This window comes from Peromyscus maniculatus, chromosome 3, assembly GCF_049852395.1.
Source record: "Peromyscus maniculatus bairdii isolate BWxNUB_F1_BW_parent chromosome 3, HU_Pman_BW_mat_3.1, whole genome shotgun sequence".
Taxonomy (NCBI): Eukaryota; Metazoa; Chordata; class Mammalia; order Rodentia; family Cricetidae; genus Peromyscus; species Peromyscus maniculatus.
The window spans coordinates 73,250,828-73,258,284 of record NC_134854.1 but is presented as its reverse complement, the minus strand read 5'-3'; the positions used below and the strand labels follow the sequence as shown (position 1 = coordinate 73,258,284).

The 7,457-nt window shown below is 49.5% G+C and overlaps 1 protein-coding gene across 11 annotated transcripts in view; it reads left to right on the top strand.

Annotated features, from left to right (window-relative positions):
* The first annotated feature begins 373 nt into the window (after positions 1 to 373).
* Osbpl3 (oxysterol binding protein like 3) overlaps positions 374 to 7,457 on the top strand; it is a 185,858-nt gene continuing 178,774 nt past the window's right edge. For 8 of the 11 annotated variants that reach the window (XM_076566785.1, XM_076566788.1, XM_006982186.4 and 5 more), the window contains exon 1: positions 374 to 704. The gene's annotated coding sequence lies outside the window, so the exon portion shown is untranslated. The remainder of the gene's footprint in view (positions 705 to 7,457) is intronic. The other 3 variants (XM_006982188.4, XM_006982187.4, XM_076566787.1) reach the window with 1 other exon arrangement.

Genomic DNA, 7,457 nt, shown 5'->3' with positions numbered 1-7,457 from the left:
AGTGGTCTAGTGATCCTCCTCTGTTGGATTACTTTAGTCCCCTGGAATCTCCTTAAAAACAGCTCCTCCCGCGCGGACCTTACCTTCCTCCTAGTCATTCAATAAACATTTACCGAGAGCCTACCCAGCGCACACTGCTCTGAGACGCCCGGAGCTCCTGCCCCGCCCAGCCACACCTACCACCACCCTCCGCTCCTCTCCACGCCCTGAACCCTGGGTGGCGTCACGGAATCCGCCTGCAGCTTCCAAGTGCAGCGCCCCACCGCCTTTCCCCGGATGACTCCTGATTGGTGGGAGTGGGAGCCACTCTGCTGCGCCCACCCCCCCTTCCCACGTTGCTCCGCCCCCAGGGAAGACTCAGGCTCCTCCCCTTAGCTCCCTCCCCTCGCTCCAGCGTCTCAGCTAATCGCCCCGCGGCGCGCGCCCTAAAGTTCTGGGCAAAGTACTGAGAACTGGTCGCGGGATCGTACGCCGGCCGGTGGCAGAGGACCAGGGACCCCCGCGCCAGGAGAGCCGGTGCGCAGCGCGGGCTTCCGCCCACCATCTGTCGGCGAGTGGCGCTCGGCGCCCCAGTCTCCTGCGGCTGGTGTTGGAACTGCCGTCGGCTGAGCCTTGCAGGGACCCGAGAAGCCGGGTTTGCGTCCTTCCCAGTCTGAAGCCTGCACCAGGGAACCAAGCAGTGTCCTCAGTTGCGGAAAGCTCAGGTGAGCAGCAAGGCGCCCGCCCGGCTGGGGTTGAGGTGTGGTGGAGGCCCGGGGAAGGTTCAGGCACGCTGCCAGTCTAGGGTCCCGAGTGTGTCTCTGCTGCTCCTGGGAAGCCCCGGTTCACCGGGCAGCCCTGAGATTCGGAGGTCGCCCGCAGTGTCGGCGCCAGTTTTCTGGGAGGAAGCACCCTGATGCTTCTCACCTTGGAGCTGTGCCCCTTGAGTGACAGCCCGGCCGGAATGGACAGGGAGAAGGAGCGGAGCGCGGGATCCTGAGTGCCGGTGCAGGAGGATGCCGTGCGGAGGAGCTGTCCCGGGCACAGTCTGGCGTCTTGCCGGGGCGGGAGGCACAGGAAACCTGCTTAATTGGGCCAGGAGGGAGGCTTTTCCACGTCCGCGAGCTAGGGCCGGGCGGTGCAGGCGTCCCGCTCTTTGGCCTCCCAAGCCAGGTCGTCACGCTCTACGGTGTCTGCCCTGGGGACGAAGAACACCCTCCCCTTGGGGCTTCAGGAGCCCAGCGGGCGTTTGCTGCCTCTGGTGTCACCCGTGGCATTGCCTTGTGTCCTTCAGACACTTCTGAACCAGCCGCGTGCCTCCCTGACTGTTGCGGCTGAGAGGGATGTAAAGTTGTCTGTCACCTTGTGTCTGGGAACTGCGCTGGGGCATTTGAGTCCCCCTGGATGTCGCAGTGCCCTAGGGTTCTGATTACTGGAAGAGGACATTTGGGTACTGTATCTTACAATTGTAGCTGCAAAAGATGAATTTCAGAGACAAGTAAGCATAGGTCTGAGTTTTGGCCATCCACATCCCACACTCAAAGTATCATACAAAAAGGACCTCTTTTTGGCCACAAAGACCACCAGGCAGACTGCAGTGCGCATCCAAGCCAAATGTCCATCCTGTCCTTCAACTCCACGTTGTCCTGTTTGGGGTTCTTCACAGAGCTTAAAGCTGCCTGGAGTGATCTACCTTTTCCCCCAGCTGCCCACCTCCTGCAGCTAGGATGCAAGTCCTGGGTATGTGGACGGAGGCTTGGTCCGGTTCCTCACTTTAGCCTCAGTGTTAAGAACCCAGCCTAAGCCCTGCGGTGGTGGCGCACGCCTTTAATCCCAGCACTCGGGAGGCAGAGGCAGGCGGATCTCTGTGAGTTCGAGGCCAACCTGGGCTACCAAGTGAGTTCCAGGAAAGGTGCAAAGGCACACAGAGAAACCCTGTCTCGGAAAAAAAAAACAAAAACAAACAAACAAAAACCAAAACAAAACAAAACCCCAGCCTACCACACTGCAGGTTCACAATACACATTTATGGAATGAGTAAATGTAAACTTCTTTGTGGTTATGCGAATATTTATTTCATCTCTTTCCTTTCTTGTTGGGAAGAATGAATAAATAGCAATAACTACTGCTAATGAGTACCCACTGGCCATCAAGGCGTTGGCTGGGTACTTTGTATAGATTGCATCATTAACACGACAGTAGTTTGATTAGCTAGATTTTTTTAAAGTCTCCTTTTTATATTTATTTGTGTGTGTACTCACAAACCTGTGTTTGTGCATACAGGTTGGTGGTTAGAGGACTTTAATAGTGAGTTTTCTTTCTCTCTCTCTCTCCACTGTGGGGTCCAGGGATCAAACTCCAGTAATCAGGCTCGATAACACCTGCCTTTTGCTCACTGAACCATCTCCCTGACCCAAGCTAGACAGTTTTAGTGAATTGGAGATTAAGGCTCATGTGGGTTGACCAGTTGCCCCAAGATTGTCTGGGCAGTACTATGATTCTAGCCTGTCTTTCCCTTGTGTTGGCTTACTTCTAAGCGATGAAAATATGATTTCCACTTTTACAGCCAATGGACATGTTGTTCAGCTAAAAGAGGTGCTGTTTGATCCCTGAGATCTGTTTTCAGTAATGACTAATAGCTGTAGGCCAGATACTAGGGGAGTGCACAGGAGTGTTATGTCCTAATCTGCACCGTTTTGACAGGCTTCACCACCCGAGGGAACTGCTGGAATTTGCCTGGGGTCAGTAGTAATTCCCAGAGGTCTTCATTGTCTTTCTGACTCTAAACCCTCTGCCCCTTCCTCTCTGCTCTGATGTCTCTTGTCTCACCGTTTAATCAGCGTTAACCTAGTGATGGAGCTCACTGGTAAAATGTGCAAATGCTGTCTGAGACTGGGCTGTAAGCTTTGTGGTGCCGGATCAAATACACCAGGTATCCTGTTTCTGAATGGTGGAGGCTCTCGCTGCCATGGATTTTTGTGGTTGAGTATATGGTTTGTGGGCCTGACCAATCGGGGGCTTTTAATAGGAGAGGAAAGGAAATCATCCTTTTATCCAAATCCAAAAAGAAACCAGACTGCTTTTACCCACTGTGGTCAGTGAGCTCTGAGTAGTGATGCTTTCCATCTTGGTAGGAAAGCGATGGAATTTGGGTAGTTCCTCTTTTCTCAAATGCAGAGACCACTTATCCCAGAAGGCTCTGCAGCGACTTTTCCTTAAAATAAGGGCAGTTTCGCTCTTTCCATCCTTGCATAAGACTGAGGGTGTGGAGAGGTTCAGAAAGAGATGGTGTGGTTGCCTCCTAAAGGGCCAGTGGCAAAGAGGGCCGGAGCAAGGACACAGGTATCCATTCCCTCTTCCTTCCACTTCCAGCCGGTTGTGGGGCAGTAAGATGCTTCTCCCTGCAGGAGAGTCTGGATAACCCATCATTTAATTTATAATGAGCTTCTTGGCAGGACTACCTTTTCTTAATTGACATTTCCATTTCAAGCTCCAGGGAGGGCTGGATTAGGATGCCCCTGGAAGTGGTGGTGGTGGGGGTGGTGTGAGGCCTCAGAGACTGTGGGAGTCCTGAAAGCGCTTCCCATTCATAATTGAGAGCTGTAGTTTCCTGTAGTTTCTCTTCTGTCTAAATCTACTTATTCATCAGTGGCCTCCTCCAGAAACTTCTGTTTTGCCTTCTCAGTTACAACTGTTCAGACCACATTCCTGCCTCCCTCCACCCTTGTCTCCCTATCTTTCTTGGGCTCTGCCCATGCAGTGCCTTAGTTCCGGGATTTCACTCTGCCCTAACATTGCTTATGAGGGATTTTCCTTCTTCTCTCCTGTCTACCATGTGCAGTAAGGCAGATTCTTTTAAGAACTGTCATTATTGTACTGTTAAAAATCCTTGGGTGGCTTTTATAGTTACGAACAGTACTAGTTATAGCCCAGCTTTGAACTTAGATTCGGAGAGTGCTGTCCTGATGCTGGCCTGCATCACCTCTCAGTCTTAAAAGGCCCATCAAAGCAGGTGAGTTATACCTCAATGACAAGGTGAGTCTAGGAAACACTCAGTTCAGTTTGCTCCTAATAAATGTTGGAGCCAAGAGTCAAACCCCAGCTCCCTTTCCCAGTTAACGTAGACTCCTTAGGCTCAACTCAGAATACACAAATACTCCACACATGCACACAACAAAAATAATAATATAAGTCAAGTCTAAAGGGGGCAATACATTTAAATATAAAGAGTGGGCCAGAGAGCAAGGGGGTGGGCGGGCCAGGAGCTGTGAAAGGCACAGAGTGCAGAGGCCTTGGCTTTCACGTCGGCATTCCTAACCTGTGTGTTGGTAACCTGCACCTCGTCACCAGAGCATCTGTCTGGTCTTGCCTATGTATGCCTATTGCCTTCAGCAGCCTCTCACTGCGTCGCTCTGGAAGAACCTAGATCTTTCAAGGCTCAGCTCAGAAACTGCTTCCAGAAGCATAATCTCTGTGAACCCAAATTGTCAGAGCACTTATAAAACAAAAACTAAAACAAGACAGGGTCTAATTATGTATCCCTGGCTGGCCTTTGTGTAGACCAGGCTGGCTTCAAACTCAGTGATCCACCTGCCTCTGTCTACTGAGGAGTGCTGGGGTCGAAGCATGGGCCGCCATGACTAGCCTTGTCAAAACATTCATTTTGAAGTGTGAATGAGCACCCCGTTCTGATCACTGAGCCCACTGCTGGTTCCTTTCCCTCTGCACTCTGTGCCTTTCACAGCTCCTGGCCCGCCCACCCCCTTGCTCTCTGGCCCACTCTTTATATTTAAATGTATTGCCCCCTTTAGACTTGATTCATATTATTATTTTTGTTGTGTGCATGTGTGGAGTATTTGTGTATGTTCATGCAGGTACACATGCATGTACATATCTGTCTCACTCAGTGCTGCGATTGCTGTGGGTTCTGGGGATCCTAACTCATGACTTCATGCTGGCACAGCAAGCACATTTCCATCCGAACCATCTCCCTAGCCCCCTTTTCCAGATTTTAAATGTCTTGAAGGCAAGGTGAGTGGATTCTTCCTGTTGCTACTCTTGACATAAGGATCTAGTGTCCTCTGGATAGAAAATACTCATTTAAAAAAGGATATTAGACAATTATATTTGGTTACATTACATTATGTTTAAAAAAACAGTTGGAACGTGCCTTTTTGTTTTTGTTTTTTTAAATACAGGGTGTTGTTATGTGGCTCCAGAACTGAACTGATCTGAACTGTTTTCTTGCCTCTTCTTGCTATGTGCTGGGATTACGGGCCATCCTGCCTAGCTCTATTTTCTAATGTTTGATCCCCAATACTTTCATGCCTTTCTAAGTTTATGCTGAAGCGACAGGACAGCTAGTGAAATCCCTGGGAAGCACCTGTTCCAGCGCTCCCCCTTTTAAAAAAGGCCACAGAGGGAATCATAAATTCTTCTGTATAACAAACACTGTAGAATAAGTACCATGGATGTGATATACATTGTTTTCTCATGTCTGTGCTAATGCTCTTGTCATTAAAAGCCTATTACAGGGTCTGTGAGATGGCTCGTTTGACAAAATGCTCGTGTTGCAGCCACGAGGACCTCAGTTTGATTCCCAGAACACTGGGTGCTGTGGCTGGTGCTTGTAGTCCTCGAACTGGGGAGGCGGAGACAATTGGATCCGGGGACTTGCTGGCTGGCCTCCCTTACCCATTGAGCTCCAAGTGAGAGACCCTGTCAAGAAAGGAGTGGGTAGCACCTGAGGGATGGCATCCCAGGTTATCTCCTGGCTTCCATATGCATGTACACACACACACACACACACACACACACACACACACACACACATTTTACAGCTGTTCTGGAATTCATCCTAACTTCTTCTTTTTTTTTTTTTTTTGGTTTTTCTAGACAGGGTTTCTCTTGTGTAGCTTTGCGCCTTTCCTGGAACTCACTTGGTAGCCCAGGCTGGCCTTGAACTCACAGAGATCCGCCTGGCTCTGCCTCCCGAGTGCTGGGATTAAAGGCGTGCGCCACCAACGCCCGGCATCATCCTAACTTCTTGTGGGACTTTACTATCAATGAATATTTCAGAGTTTAGTAAGATTTCTGAGGCCTCTCAGAATCAGGTCCAGCCAGCCCCTGTCCAACCTTATAGCTCACCTGTCCTCACTTGAAGTACTGAGTGACAGCACCTCACCACAAAAGGGCCATGAAGCAGGAAAGGGATCTTTCGTGTTCATCTTCCCGGTCATGCCTCCCCATCTGTGTTCACCCTCCTCATGCTTAGTCATGGGTCCCACTTGGGTGTTGGCACAGCTTCCAGGAAGCCTTGCTCTGCCTCCTGCAGGTCGGAGCCGGAGAATGCATGCCTTCTTCTCATCATGCCCAGTGCCTGTGCAGCCGCTGCACAGCCATTACCGTTCTGTTGTATGAGTCGTAGTCACCTGTCTGGAATCTCGATCTGAACCACCGTTTCTCATGTGGCTTCAGTTACAGTGATTTTGGGATCCCCAAATAAAGTTCTCTGCTGAGAGTGTCTGCATCAAGTGCCTTGGAGTGAGGAGAGCTGGTGACTGGAGTTTATTGTTGTTGTGTTTTAAACAGTTTTGTCACTTGGTGTTACATCTGGATAATATAGTATAAATGCAGCGTATGTAAGGAACATATTTGGCCACTGCTTTTTAAAACAACAGCTGTGGAGGCATCATTCATGTGTGGTGGTTTTGGAATAAAAATAGCCCTCATAGGCTCCTAGTGGCACTGTTAGGTGTGGTCTTGTTGGAGTAGCTGTGGCTTTGTTAGGAGGAAGTGTGTCTCTGGGGGTGGGTTTTGGGGTTTCCGAAGCTCAAGCCAGGCCCAGTTTTTTTCTCTCTCTTCCTGCTGCCTGCCAATCAAGATGTAAAACTCTCAGCTCCTCCAGCACCATGTCTGTCTGCATGCTGCCATGTTTCCCACCATGATGATAATGAACTGAGCCTCTGAAACTGTAAGCCAGCCCCAATTAAATGTTTTCCTTTATAAGAGTTGCTGTGGTCATGGTGTCTCTTCACAGTAGTAGAGACCCTAACTAAGACATCATGGATTATACAACCATAATTCATGTATCATCACTTCATCCATCATAGTACACAATGTAAAGGCTCCTAGTATATGCACATAGTTGTGCAACCATCACCATAGTTAATTTTAGGACCCTTCATTCCCCTATTTTATATCTGTGTGGACTCACCTATTCTGTAAAGGAAGACAACCAGTGACCTTTTGTGTCTGACTTCTTTCATCCAGGATTTTGTTTTCAAGGTTCATCCCTTGGCAGGAGTCAATACTTCATCTTTTTTTTCCCCCCACGGCTTAAACATACCATATTGAGGTTAGGCAAAACACCTTTAATCCTAGTACTCAGGAGGTAGAGGCAGGCGGATTTCTGTGATAAGTTCCAGGCCATCTAGGGTTACATAGGAAGACCTTCTCTCAAACAGATAAACCCCACC